This window comes from Scyliorhinus torazame, chromosome 1 (genome assembly GCF_047496885.1).
Source record: "Scyliorhinus torazame isolate Kashiwa2021f chromosome 1, sScyTor2.1, whole genome shotgun sequence".
Lineage (NCBI taxonomy): Eukaryota > Metazoa > Chordata > Chondrichthyes > Carcharhiniformes > Scyliorhinidae > Scyliorhinus > Scyliorhinus torazame.
In genome coordinates this window covers 18,933,788-18,949,247 of record NC_092707.1, presented here as the reverse complement: position 1 = coordinate 18,949,247, position 15,460 = coordinate 18,933,788, and the positions used below count along the sequence as shown (strand labels likewise).

Here is a 15,460-nt window from a genome sequence, read left to right as displayed (position 1 = left end):
AATCATTTATATATACTACAAAGAGCAAAGGTCCCAGCACTGATCCCAGCCCTCCAATTAGAAAAGCACCCTTCCATTGCTACTCTCTGCCTTCTATGACCTAGCCAGTTCTGTATCCACCTTGCCAGCTCACCCCTGATCCCGTGTGACTTCACCTTTTGTACCAGTCTACCATGAGGGACCTTGTCAAAGACCTTACTGAAGTCCATATAGACAACATCCACTGCCCTACCTGCATCAATCATCTTTGTGACCTCTTCGAAAAACTATCAAGTTAGTGAGACACGACCTCCCCTTCACAAAACCATGCTGCCTCTCACTAATACGTCCATTTGCTTCCAAACGGGAGTAGATCCCTGTCTCGAAGAATTCTCTCCATTAATTTCCCTCCCACTGACGTAAGACTCACTGAGTAGTCGTGAGTGTCTATGCCCCAACCCTTGATGTCAATGCCAAATCCAAAGAAGGCTCCATCCTGGACACAATACTCTTCAACGTTCCTGAGGAAGATAAGATTATCCTCTTTGTGTACTTTAATACCAGGGTTGGAAATGACTCCCGACCCCGTAAAGGAACTATCAGAAAGGAAGGAGTTGGGCCGTACAACATGGCGCTGGCCGCGCGCGGACCCAGCCTGCCAGATAGTGCTTGATGCACGATCAATTGCACAAAGACTAAAGTTGGGTACAACTGTGGCTTTATTACAGTCAGATGCTTGGCCTCCTGCTGCAGCTGGTGAAATGGAAGGGCACTGGAGGTCATGCATATTTATACAGTTCCCCACGGTGTTGCTAACTTTTGGTTGGCTCTTAATTTGGCTCTGTTTAATCACGTTTGCTCAAGAGTCGCCAGGTATCTTTCGACACCGCCACAAGGTTCAGAACCGAAAACTGGTCAATGACTCGATACACCAGTTAGTAAGTTCAAAAGCAATGCTCATTTATTTACACACAGTCAGATCTACTCATGCATAAACTCTACAAAACTAAACTACCACTATTACTAAGGCCTATACTTAGCTTCGGGCGCCCACTCAGTCAGAGGAACAATGGCCGTTGCTCGGTTCTGAGGCTGCTGGATTGAGCTGTTTACAGGGTAGCGACTAGGAGCGTCTATCTCATAGCGTGCGTTGACTTGGAACTTACTTGGTCTGATGTAGCTGCTAGAAACAGGTCTCTGTCTTCTTTTGCCTACACTTATTTCGGCCTTCTACGGGGTCTCCTCTGTTAAAGCCAATCGCATCAAGGATCACTGTGTGCATCTCTTGGAGTGTGCCTCCTCCTACATTCTGTGGGTCGGGAAGGGCAGCTACGACTGAAGGGTCGAGGCTTAAAACTGTGAGCTTCACTTGCTCCTTTTCGTCCAGGCCGTACATGGTTGCCTGTTTGACTTTCGCGAAAAATTGGTGGGGGTCGGATGTGGGAAGGAACGGTATAATTTTTCCACATGCGTCCCGTAATTGGGTCACGGTTAACGGGGTTGTGGAAAGAAAGTCTGCTTCTCCTTCTCCTGCGGCCCTGCGGTGTGTGGTTACAGGATTCATGGGGGTGTGTTCTGCCTGTTCGGTTGGGGGTTGGGGCGCTTTCCTTTTCTGGGGTTTTTCCTGCGTACATATCCCATGTACATATCTTTGGGCAGTCTCGTTCAATTCCTGCCAATCAAGGCCGTTTTCTTGATCTAATTGGGGTCCGAATGTACTCGGAAAGCCATTTTGCACGGACAGCAGAGATTGCAATTCTGCAATTTGCTTCCGGCACTTTGAGTGGTATACGGAGCTTTGCCTTTGTTCCGTCATGGAAGTATGGAGCGCTCGTAGGGCTGCTTTTAAATCGTTGCACTGTTTCTGCAATTTCTCAACTTGCTGTTCTGTTTCTTGTCTTACCAAGATCGCACGTTGCGTGTCCTGGTAGGCCTTATCGTATTGTGTCTGAAAGCTGTTCAAATGCGCGAGACACGACTGGTGTGCCCTCTTGGCATCATCCACCTCTCTGTCCCTTGCTGCGAACTGCTCTTTCAGATCTCGATTCTCTTTCTCTACCTCACTCACGTCTACTCACTGTTTCTGTCTCTCTCCTCTATCTCTCTATGGAGCGTCCTAACGACCTTCTCTGTGCCTCGCAATTGTGCCAAACAGGACACGATTGCCCTTTGCTTGCGAGCTTTCCCTAAGCTCTTCTTGTGGATCTCTGACAGGTTCTCCCACCAAGTTTTCTGATCTCTTCTTCCCAAACGGGACACTGTCCTACTCTACTGCTGGTCGCTGCGACCTCGAATTCCTGGGGGTTCATAAGGCGTCCCATTGCCTTCATTGCCATTCTCTCTACTAGGATCTCTACTGAATTTGGAACAGGGGATGATAAAGTGGTGATGTAAACACGGGTATGGCTTACGCTAATTTCCGGCCTACAAAACTCCTGACAGTTTTTCGCAACAAAATCTCTCAGGTTTACCTTATGAAATGAAAATCGCTTATTGTCACAAGTAGGCTTCAAATGAAGTTACTGTGAAAAGCCCCTAGTCGCCACATTCCGGCGCCTGTTCGGTGAGGCTGTTACGGGAACCTGTTATATCCCTGTTAGTACGCATGCATTGACACACTTCCGAATCTCAGAGGCTTGACCAGTACTGTTTTGGCGCTTGTGGTTTTTCTGTTCCCAATTGGATTCTCAAATCAAATTTTGGGTTCTCTCGGAGTGGTTAGGCCACTTCTAAATCGAGTCCCGTCAGATGTCGCTCGTAAATGTTGCTAACTTTTGGTTGGTTCTTAATTTGGCTCTATTTAATCACGTTTGCTCAAGAGTCGCCAGGTATCTTTCGACACCGCCACAAGGTTCAGAACCGAAAACTGGTCAATGACTCGATCACCAGTTAGTAAGTTCAAAAGCAATGCTCATTTATTTACACACAGTCAAATCTACTCATGCATAAACTCTGCAAACTAAACTACCACTATTCCTAAAGCCTATACTTAGCTTCGGGTGCCCACTCAGTCAGAGGAACAATGGCCGTTGCTCGGTTCTGAGGCTGCTGGGTCGAGCTGTTTACAGGATAGCAACTAGGAGCGTCTATCTCGTAGCGTGCGTTGACTTGGAACTTACTTGGTCTGCTGTAGCTGCTAGGCAGGTTTCTCTCTTTGCTGAGAGCCAAAACCAAAGGAGAGCGATCTCCCTTGGGGGATACCTTTTATACCCAAAAGGGCTTTGCGCTCTTTTGGACGGGCCTTGAACTTGGCCTCAACTAATTGGGTCTTTCCCAATCATCGGTATCGATTTTCCTCCAATAGAGGGGTGGTTCCCTGATCGCTGGGCGTGTCCTGGTGACTGTCAGTCTGCTTTGTCTTTGCTTCTTCTGGCGCCGGGGAGTCTGTCCTAACATTGTGTATCTAAATGTTTCCCTTTTGACCACGGAGATGGCTCATTAGTATGTAAATCATTTGGTAGTTTCTGTCCTGTCTGAGAGTTTAAGGTTCTAATCAACAGACAGAGCTTGCACCTGCTTGTTTCTTAGAATTGTCCAATTTTCCCTGCATTCTTTGTAAGTGTCCATTTTGTAATCGGGACGTGGCCATCCCAGATGGCTACAATGGGCACAGCCAGCCGGCAGGAGCTACCGGTGAACGTGTAGTGCAGGTCCTACCTTACATCTCCTATTGCAGTGGTTCACCACATTCACCCCCTGTTAAAAATGAGTCCGGTGGGGCTGACGTCAGACTATCTCCATTTGTGCAATTATGTACAGTGGTAGGGACAGAACAGTCCATGTTGACGGTCCGGAGTGCGTCAAAGGTTCAGCCGATCCGGTGCTTTGGTGCTTCGTTGGGAGCGACGTAACGGTGGCGGCGAAGTCGGTGCTGGCGGTGGTGGAGGTGGCACCGATGGCGGTGGTGGCGGTGTTGATGCTGGCCAGTCATCGGGGAACAACTGGAGTGTGCCGAAGTCCTCTCTGTCCTCTTGTGCGGAAAAGGGGAGGGGGGGTGGTCTGGTGGGATCAATATTGGCGGCGCGGTGGGAGGTGGGGGGGGAGGCGCATTGGTGGGGGTGTGTGTTGGGATGGAACCTGACGGTGCCAGGTCCCTGAGTGAGACAATATCTTGGCGGCCGTCGGGGAACTCACTGTAGGCATATTGAGGGTTGGTGTGGAGCAGGTGAACCCTGTCCACCAAGGGGTCCGCCTTGTGGAGTCGGACATGCCTTCGGAGAAGGACCGGTCCTGGAGCTGCGAGACAAGTCGGGAGCGACACCTCGGATGTGGACTTCCTGGGGAAGGTAAAAACACGTTCATGGGGTATGTTATTAATGGCGGTGCACAATAGTGACCGGATGGAGTGTAGAACGTCAGGGAGGACCGCCTGCCAGCGAGAGGCTGGGAAGTTCCTGGACAATAGGGTCAGCTGGACGGCCCTCCAAACCATCCCATTCTCCCGTTCTACTTGCCCGCTTCCCCGGGGGTTGTAGCTGGTCGTCCTGCTGGAGGTTATACCCCTGCTGAGCAGGAACTGATGCAGCGCATCGCTCATGAATGAGGATCCCCTGTCGCTGTGGATGTAGGCGGGGAAACCGAACAGAGCGAAGGTGGTGCTGAGGGCCTTGATGACGGTGGCAGACATCACGGGGCATGGGATGGTGAAGGGGAATCTGGAGTACTCATCGACCACACTGAGAATGTACGTGTTACGGTCGGTGGTAGGGAGGTGAAATCCACGCTGAGGCGTTCAAAGGGGTGGGAAGCCTTCACCAGGCGTGCACGGTCTGGCCGGTAGAAGTGTGGCTTGCACTCCGCACAGACCTGGTAGTCCCTGGTGACTGTCCTTACTTCCTCGACGGAGTAGGGCAGATTGCGAGCTTTGACCAGATGGTACAATCGAGTGACCCCCGGGTGACAAAGGCTGTAGTATAGGGCCTGGAGTTGGTCCACTTGTGCGCTGGCACATGTACCTCGGGAGAGGGCGTCTGGGGGCTCGTTGAGTTTACCGGGGCGTTACAAGATCTCGTAATTATAGGTGGAGAGCTCGATTCTCCAACGTAAGATTTTATCATTTTTGATCTTGCCCCGCTGTGTGTTATTACACATGAAGGCTACCGACCGTTGGTCCGTAAGGAGAGTGAATCTCTTACCGGCCAGGTAATGCCTCCAATGCCGCACAGCTTCAATGATAGCCTGGGCCTCCTTTTCGACGGATGTGTCGAATTTCAGAGGCATGAAGAGTGCGGGAAAAGAATACCACGGGTCTGCCTGCCTGGTTTAGAGTGGCGGCAAGGGCGACGTCTGAAGCATCGCTTTCTACTTGGAAAGGCAGTGACTCGTCCACTGCGTGCATCCCGGCCTTGGCGATGTCTGCTCTGATGCAAGCGAAAGCGTGTTGTGCCTCGGCCGCGAGGGGGAATTGGGTGGACTGATTGAGTGGGCGGGCCTTGTCCACATAGTTTGTGACCCACTGAGCTTAGTAGGAAAAGAACCCCAGGCAGCGTTTGAGGGCCTTGGGGCAGTGGGGGAGGGGGAGCTCCATGAGGGGGCGCATGCGGTCGGGGTCGGGCCGAAACGTCAGTTTTGAACTATATAGCCGAGAATGGCTAACCGGGTCGTGCTGAACACACACTTCTCTTTGTTATACGTCAGATTGAGAAGAGTGGCAGTGCAGAGGAATTTATCGAGGTTGGCATCGTGGTCCTGCTGGTCATGGCCGCAAATGGTGACGTTATCCAAGTACAGAAAGGTGGCCCACAAACCGTACTGGTCGACCATTCGGTCCATCTCTCTTTGGAAGACCTAGACCCCATTTGTGACACCGAAAGGAACACTAAGGAAGTGGTAGAGGCGACCATCTGCCTCGAAGGCCGTGTATGAATGGTCCGACTTCCGGGTGGGGAGCTGGTGGTAGGTGGATTTTAGGTCAATTGTTGAGATCCGCAGATAGATTGGCAAAAAGGGAGGAAGGATCGACCTTGAGGGTTGCGAGGCCGCAAACATTAAGGGGGGGTAAGGGCCCCTCGAATTTGCGGGTGAGGCTCTGGAGGTTGCACTGGAAGTCCAGGCCCAACAGGATCGCAGCGCAGAGATTAGGAAGGACATAGAGGCGGAAGTTACTAAATTCTACGCCCTGGACAGTAAGGATGACTGTACAAAAGCCTCGGAGCAGGATGGAGTGGGATCCGGAGGCTCGGGAGATCTTTTGATTGGCAGGGTGGACCGCGAGGGAGCAGCGCCTTACCGTATCTGGGTGTACGAAACTTCCGGTGCTCCCGGAGTCCAGCAGGCACGAGGTCGCGTGGCCGTTGATTTTAACCGTCATCGACGCGGTGGCCAGGTTGTGCGGGTGAGATTGGTCCAGCGTCATCGAAGCGAGCTGCGGGTAGTCGTCGGATGCTTCGGGTGGCGAGCATGTGCGGTTCCGATGTCGGGATGTCCGGAGACCCTGTGGGGGACAAGGTGGCGGCGCCCATGGTGCGCACATTGCGGGGTCGGGACAAGATGGCGGCGCCCATGGGGCGCACGTGGCCGAAGGGGGACAAGATGGCGGCACCCATTGTGCGTCTGGCATGGGGGAGGGGGCGATAGCGGGCGCGATCGCAGCGACTGCGCGGGCCTGGCACACATCCGCGAAGTGGCCCTTTTTACTGCAATTTTTACAAGCTGCAGTGCGGGCCGGGCAGTATTGGCGGGGGTGCTTCTGCTGACCGCAGAAGTAGCAGCGGGGACTCCCGGGGTGCGCGGATCGGCGTGCGGTGCAGGCGTATTGGGAAGGCAGGGCCTCGGCTGAGGAGGTCGTCGGCGGGGTCCAGGAGGGGTAGGAAGGAGTAGAAGGGTGGGCAGCGCGGCGGGAGGGGCACAATTGCACGTTACGGGATGTGACCGCCATGAAGAGCGCCAAGGTTTTCGTCTCTGCCAGTTCGAGCTTGGCCCCTTCCAGTAATCGTTCTCGGATGCGGTCCGACGCAATCCCCGTCACAAAAGCATCGCGCATGAGGAGATTAGCGTGTTCAGCGGCCTTAACGGCCTGACAGTCACAGTCCCGGACGAGTGGGATTAGGGCCCGCCAGAAGTCTTCGATGGACTCACCAGGTAGTTGCGAGCGGGTGGCGAGTACATGCCTGGCGAAGAGCGTGTTCGCCTTCTGCGCGTAGTGTTCCTTAAGGAGTTCCATTGCTTTTGTGTAATTCGTGGCGTCTTGGATCAACGGGAACACGCTGGAGCTCAGTCTGGAGTACCGGACGTTTATCTTCTGAGCCTCCGTTGGCGCGGGGTCCGCCGCGTTGATGTAAGCCTCAAAACATGCTAGCCAGTGAGTAAAGTCTTTTCTGGCGTCGGGCGAGTGCGGATCCAGCTGCAGGCGATCGGGCTTAATTCTGATATCCATTCTGTGGAAAATCTGACTGTAATAAATTGATGCACGATCAATTGCACAAAGACTAAAGTTGGGGACAACTGTGGCTTTATTACAGTCAGATGCGTGGCCTCCTGCTGCAGCTGGCAAAATGGCAGGGCACTGGAGGTCATGCATATTTATACAGTTCTCTGTGGGCGGAGCCAGCCGGCAGGAGCTACCGGCGAACCTGTAGTGCAGGTCCTACCTTCCATCTCCTAATACAGTGGTTCACCATAGTGCTCCCCTGTAATCTCCCTCGCCACCCCCGGACCACCCCCCACCAGTCCCCCCAACGCCCCCCCCCCCGGACAGCGGAACGGCTCTCTCTCCCCCCCCACTCCCAACTGTGGTGCCGCTAGACACAGTCCACAGCCACCACGCGAGGTTGACGAAACCTCAGACCACAAGTGATCCACGCCGTCAGGAAGTCGGCCCATCGGGGGCGGAGCATCGGGGGAGGGCCTTAAGGTGACTTGTGGGAGGAAACCGGAGCACCCGGAGGAAACCCACGCAGACACGGGGAGAACGTGCAGACTCCGCACAGACAGTGACCCAAGCCGTGAATCGAACCTGGGACCCTGGCACTGTGAAGCAACAGTGCTAACCCTCCATACGCAAGGGAATGTAAATCTCGTCTGTGCAACCTGTCCTGATATTTGATATAATTTGACTCTGGCTGGCTACACAATTCAATATTCTGGTAGATTTGTGGTTGTTGCCATGTCCATACCTCTGGAGGTATTGGCAGCTCTCGGCTACCTCATCCTTGTCCATGCCTGAGCCTTTGTATGGTCAAGGGGCTACTTGGCTATGTGGGGCATCGTAGATGAGTCAGATTCAGCTTTCCTCTCTCAATTATCGGGATGCAGGAATTGCTGGTCAACAGGGAAAACCTACTAGATCACAATGAGCGGTTGGCTTGCGACCTGTGGAGATTAATGGGAGCACAGATTTAGATAATAAACGGGCCCCACGAGGAGAGTATCGCAGAGATGCCGAAGTGAGCTGCAAAGCCAGAAATTTTGACTAATCCTGCCACAATCCATTCATCCCCGTTGTGCAGACAGTGCGGGCACATGTGTCCTTGAGCAAGTCTTCATCTTAAACAGGACTTCCCACTGATGGGAGCACTATTCGCCGATAGAAATCCAAATTATTATTATCGTTATCACCGCCAGTATAAAATGGAAAGGGATTGGGTTTCACTCATCAGAAGCAATGAAATACAGATTAGGCAGAGGTAAAGATCTCGACTTCTGCCTGGAGCATTCACCTTGATCAGACGCAGCCTATTCTGTCTCCTTCACCTCAGTGTTCCCTCCCCCCACCCCGATCTATTATCATATCGGTTAAGTGATATGTTTTTAAATGTAATTTGTTTTCTTCTTCAAACAATGGATTGTTTAAGGCCTGCTCAAACGGTTTATGGAGTAAATGGTTTTTCTGTTGGCCTGCTCCGCACTCAGCTGCTTCAATTCCCTCTCTGTTTCTGAATTCAGAGGACCGTAGCTCAGATTGAGGCCATTCAGCCAAACTCAAAGAGAGTATAGTCCTAAACTGATCAATCTCTTCTCGTACGTCAAACCCTTCATCTCTGGAATCTAGTGAACCTTCTCTGAAGTGCTTCCAATGCCACTACATCTTTCCTCAAATAAGGGGACCAAAACTGTGCACAATACTCCGGGTACGGTCTTACCAATGCTTGGTATGGTTGCAACAACCAGCCTCCCCGAACAGGCGCCGGAATGTGGTGACTAGGGGCTTTTCACAGTAACTTCATTGAAGCCTACTTGTGACAATAAGTGATTTTCATTTCATTTCATTATTGCTTAGAGTCGCCAGGTATCGAATGATACCACCACAAGTTTCAACCGGCTATCGATCAAAGAGCCAAACACCAGTTAGTTAGTTCAAGGTCAAGAGTACTTTATTTACACAGACAATTATCATGCAACATAAACACTACTAGTTAACTACACCTATCGACTAAGACAACCTGTACTTAACTTCAGGCACCCGGCTTAGGTCAGAAAACAGTGGCCGCTGTTCGATTCTGGTTCTATCGAGTCCGAAAGAGTAACTGCTGCTCAGCTGGGCTCATCCGTCTGGTCGCGAGCGTTGAACTTGGACTTGCTTCTGGTGGTGCTGCGATTGGAGATGGACGTTGCCGGGGCCCCAGGTCCAAGAGAGGACGAACATGTGGCAAACTCTTCCTTTATACTTGGGGGTTTTCGCGCTCTTTTGGGCGGTCCTTCAGTTTGGGCCTTACTAATTGGGTGATCCCTGATCACTCTGTTCGATTCCTAACCAATAAATGGGCGGGGATCTGGGTGGCTGGGCGTGTCCCAAGCGGTCACTGACCCCGTTGTTTGCGTTTCCCTTGAACAGGGAGTGGCGCCGAAATGTCTGGGACTGTCCCGGTTGCCCGAGTACCAGTCCTTTGTTTTGGTGTAGATGGGCCATCAAATGCTAATCGGCCCCATTAAAATGCTAATTGGTTGGAGTTTCGATACCGTCTGGACTTCTTGCTTACAAATATGCATTTCAGGCTCTGAGCCTGCCTGAGTCTTGCCTTGTCCATTTTACCCGCTAGGCTTTGCGAGTTTCTCTGCCCCTAGTTGTAAGTGGCCATCCCGGATGGCTACAAGTCTGCCCGTTCTCCACCATGTCTGCGTGGGTTTCCTCCGGGTGCTCCAGTTTCCTCCCACAGTCCAAAGATGTACAGGTTAGGTGGATTGGTCACGCTAAAAGTGCCCCTTAGTGTCCAGGGATGTGCAGGTTAGGTGGGTCGGGCGAGGGGTAGGATCGGGCGCTCTTTCCGGGGGCCAGTGCAGACTCGATGGGTTGAATGGCCTTCTTATGTACTGTAAAGATTCTGCGATTCACAGGGTCGGGCCTGGAGCCGGCCGGTACACGCAAGCGCGATTTGCAGAGGCAGCTGTTCATTTCTGTCGCCTCCGATGACGTCTGAGTTTTGAACCCTCGTTATGTGAATCCCAGAGTGCGCAGAACAGACCAGGTAAGAGGAGCTGTGAACTTGATGAATCCCATAGGTGACTCACCCTTTGGGGAGGTACGGCAGGGCTTCCCAAACTGGGATCCATCGCCCCGAACAGTGGTCGAGATTTTGTGCTCTGCAAGAGCTCCGATTGAATGTGAGGCCTTTTTACAAACTCCCCTTTTTAAAAATGCTGGGTATGGCCTGAATGGTTGATGGCATGATTCAAGCTCCAGAAAACCAGGCACATTGTTAAAAATATCAGATTTAAAATTCTGCCCCCCCCACCCCTGTTGTTGCAGTTTTCCTCCTCGCCCTGCTCTCGCAGGGGAGAGTTCCCACTGAGCGGTCACAGCAACTTCGACACCTTAAATTGTGGTCCCAGCGGGAGAGAGATCTGGAAGCACTGAAGTAAGGTACCCCTCTGGCTAAGGTCCCGTGACACCTTTGAGAGAGGTACGGCACCTTTTGGGACTGTTAGGCTTAGACACGACTATGCACAAACTTGTCGGAACTGTCAAGCTGTCCAGGAACTGTTAAGCTGCCAAGGCACTGTCAAGCTGTCCAGGAACTGTTAAGCTGTCCAGGAACTATTAAATTGTCAAGGAACTGTCAGGCTGCCTAAGAATAAAATTGTCCAGGAAGAATCAGAGGATGCTAGGTGAAATGATATGTAGTGGATAAGGGCAAAGATTGATGGTCGGGGTATGAGGGACCATGGTGATGGGTGGTGGGTACGGGTTCCTATAGGTTAATATTAACTTTATAGAAATTTGTCCCAATTTTAACTTACTCTGTGATTGGTGGAGCGTTGAACGTGTCCCGATCACCACCCACTTCAGAATACTACTGCATTATAGGTGAGTTTTAAAAATATGTGAAGATTAAATACTCTGTCCACTCTCCCCCGTACCACTCTCAGAAGTCACCCCCTCACCACCCCTCCCTCCCCACAGGCCCCATCCTCACAGGTGAAGTACTGAGGTATCATAGAATCTCTACAGTGCAGAAGGAGGCAATTCAGCCCACCAAGTCTGCACTAACTGTCGGAAAGAGCATCATCCTACACAGGCCCAATCCCCCTCCTTATCCCCGCAATCCCACCTAGGGCCAGTTTAGCGTGGCCACCCCACCTAACCCGCACTTCTTTGGACTGCGGGAGGAAACCGGAGCACCCGCGGGAACCCCGCGCAGCCACGGGGAGAAAGCACCCGGAGGAAACCTCACGCAGACAGTCACCTGAGGTCGGAATCCAACCTGGGTCCCTGGTGCTGTGAAGCAGCTGTGCCAACCACTGTGTCAGCATGCCACCCTGAATGGTATGGTACTCCTCTGGATAGCGATCATTTCGAATCCCACTCCAGGGACTCCAGTGCAGTACAGAGGAGGTGCTGTCGGAGGTGCTGTCTTTCCATTGGGGCATTAAACTAAGGCACTATTTTCTCTCTCTCTCGGGTGGGTGCAAAACATCCCTTGGCAATGCTGAGGGAAAAAGAACGACAAATTTGCCCCGGTGTCCTGTTAATATTTATCCCTCGAACAGCACCACAGACACAGGTGATCTGATTATTAACACATTGCTGCTAGCGAGAGTGTTATGGGCCAGGGTTTAGAGAACCCCAAAGTGTATCATGGAGTTCACCTGACCCACAACTTTTAATAGATTGTGGTATGGGGAGCACACGGCCCACTCTACAGGTGTGGTACAGCAGGAATGGAAGAGTGTTTTTTAAAACAAAACAATGTTTATTCTATGAACTCAAGTTAACCTTTTCAAAACATACAGTGAATATCTTAGCAACCATTAATTCAAATACAATCCCCAAAGGATACAACACTAAGTAATCCTGTAAGCTTTCCTTTTAACATCCATACGACTTAAAACACCTTTTACCAGAAGCACATCAGGTTAAAGTCGCTACTGTTATTAGTTTTAAATCACCGGGATCGATTTACAGTCTTTAGATTACAGAGAGATTCATACACCTTCTGGCTGTGACTGCAGCTATCCAGCTCTGAAAACGAAACTAAAACACACCCTGCAGCAAACAGCCTAAAACGAAAGTATAAAGCTGACAGGCAGCCCAGCTCCACCCACTCTCTGACATCACTGCAGTAGTAAACACCCATTTGTTAAAGGTACTCTCACTACAGATATTTATATACACACCCATTTATAAACACCCATTTCTTAAAGGTACTCTCACATGCCAAGAGTCTGCCGTGTGCCAATTGGTTGTCGGGTTCCCTGCTTTACAGCAGTGACTAACTTCAAAAGTACTTCACTGGCTGTTAGGATGTCTCGATTGTTTAAATGTAAGTCGATTGAGCTTTCCCTTTGTGTCCTTTCTGGGTTTGGATGCCGTGATGGCCAGTGGGTGTCGGACACCCTCGGCAACCTTTTAGGATGTAAACACAGACCGCATCCAGAAATCACGGTGCAACAACCAATAGTACACCCAAGGGTCCATTACCTCAAACAGAAAGTATGGGGCCAGTGTGCAGCTTGGCTAATTGACCACAAATCTGAATAATTCCGCTTTTAATGTTTCCGCCTGCATTTTGGATTGGATTTGTTTATTGTCACGTGTACCAAGATTCAGTGAAAAGTATTTTTCTGCGAGCAGCTCAACAGATCATTAAGTACATGGGAAGAAAAGGGAATAAAAGAAAATACATAATAGGGAAAAGATTAGAACGAGTATAAGTTAAGTAAAAAGTGGATCTGTTGGGGCGAGCTCGCAGAAAGTCGCCTCGCTCCGGCGCCATCTTCTGAAGCGTGAGGGGCCTCTTCACATTTCGTAAATGCTTGATGAGGAGGCCTGCCCGATTTTCAAATAAAATGGTATAATTATTTTTTTTTACCACGTAAGCAGCATGGTAGCACAGTGGTTAGCACAGTTGCTTCACAGCTCCAGGGTGCCAGGTTCGATTCCGGCTTGGGTCGCTGTCTGTGCGGAGTCTGCACGTCCTCCCCGTGTGTGCGTGGGTTTCCTCCGGGTGCTCCGGTTTCCTCCCACAGTCCAAAGATGTGCAGGTTAGGTGGATTGGCCATTCTAAATTGCCCTTAGTGCCCAAAATTGCCCTTAGTGTTGGGTGGGGTTTCTGGGTTATGGGGATTGGGTGGAGGTGTTGACCTTGGGTAGGGTGCTCTTTCCAAGAGCCGGTGCAGACTCGATGGGCCGAATGGCCTCCTTCTGCACTGTAAATTCTATGATCTATGAAGCTATTAAAAGTTTGATAAATCTTGTTAAGAAGTAAAATTTCTATGATTTATCAAGACTTAGCCATAGAATGTAGCCATAGCCATAGAATTTACAGTGCAGAAGGAGGCCATTCGGCCATTCGAGTCTGCACCGGCTCTTGGAAAGAGCACCCTACCCCCTATCCCCATAACCCAGTAACCCCACCCAACACTAAGGGCAATTTTGGACACTAAGGGCAATTTATCATGGCCAATCCACCTAACCTGCACATCTTTGGACTGTGGGAGGAAACCGCAGCACCCGGAGGAAACCCACGCACACACGGGGAGGACGTGCAGACTCCGCACAGACAGTGACCCAAGCCGGAATCGAACCTGGCACCCTGGAGATGTGAAGCAATTGTGCTAACCACTATGCTACCGTCCTAACCCTATGCTACCGTGCTAACCAAAAGCGAGAATCATACCCATAGACCAACGAGCCCCTCGTTAAATATTAACGTTAAATATTAAATAATCTTGTTAAATATTTTTTATTTGTTCCTTTGTCGATTTTTGAGTGAATTATCTGACCAAAACCATTGCGCTCCGCGAAAAATATGTCTACATTTCTAATGCTGTAAAATTATTTTGCAAAATTAATCTTGTCTGCTAAATGTGATTTTCCACTGCCTGTTTTATACTCTTTTTCCAGCAGTTACTTCCCATGTACAAGTTCTCTCCTTCGTTAAACAGTATTACCAGGCCCCACTGCAGCCAATGCGAGGAGGAAATCCCGCTCTCAAGGCAGCTGTAATTCTCACCAGGGCAGACGATAGTGACAGGTTTGTGCGAAGATTTATTCAATGCCAGCGGGAGTCCTGTCACCACCAAGCTGACCACAAAATCCGGGCCAACGTTCATCCATTAAACAATGTCTTGAATCAAATGCTCTGCTTGTACTTCGCTCACTAAGGGTCCTTGAAGTATTGCCGAGCTGACACAACCGTCCACCAGGAGCTCATGATCCCTCAGGTGATCTCCCATTCCTTTTGGGATGTTCTTGGTTTCCCCATGTGTGTCCTTCTAGCAAAAGCTTGCCCATGTGAGGTGGAGTGTTCAATGGTTTATTCACTGTGTGTTTGATTATGTTATTCTGATAATTGACCTGTGCTCAATGTGCTTGATTTCTTCAGCCTGGGTGTTGACTCTGAGCTAAGATAAGCAGATATCTGAAACACCTGGAAACGGGAACTGGGATAAGCATGAGCGCAGGCATTTTGTGATTCCTGATATATTATAATGTGCTCTGGTAAACACTCAGAAACTAGAGACATCTCGACATTGCTGTAAGGAACATCAAATTTACAAAATCTAACAAACTGGTGAACCACAATATGGTTTATAAGTTCATAAGATAAAGGAACAGAATTTAGCCATTTGGCCCATCGAGTCTGCTCCGCCTTTCGATCATTAGCTCCGCCGCCGTCCTGCCCCTTCTCCATAGCCCTTCAACCAATTACCAATTAAAAATCAATTAAAAAAACAATTAAAACTCCTCCGTAAATTTACTCACTGTCCTTGCATCCACCGCCCTCTGGGGTAGCGAATTCCACAGATTCACAACACTTTGGGAGAAGTAGTTTCTCCTCAACTCCGTTTGAAATTTGCTATCTCTTATTCTAAGGCTATGACCTTTTGTCCTACAATGCTCCACAAGAGGACTCACCCGCTCTAATTCTACTTTAACCATACCTTTTATCATCTTGTGTACCTCAATTTGATCTCCCCTCATCCTGCTAAACTCTAAAGAGTATAGGCCTAAACTGTTCAATCTTTCTTCATATGACAAACACCTCATAGATTCACAGATTTTACAGTGCAGAAGGAGGCCATTTGGCCCATCAAGTCTGCA

General features: G+C 50.2%; 1 long non-coding RNA gene across 1 annotated transcript in view; it reads left to right on the top strand.

Moving 5' to 3' along the window:
- Positions 1-14,494, top strand: part of LOC140429319 (uncharacterized) — a 52,492-nt gene extending 37,998 nt beyond the window's left edge. The window contains exon 2 of the long non-coding RNA XR_011949037.1: positions 14,261-14,494. This is a non-coding gene — a long non-coding RNA (uncharacterized lncRNA). The remainder of the gene's footprint in view (positions 1-14,260) is intronic.
- Positions 14,495-15,460: the final 966 nt, after the last annotated feature.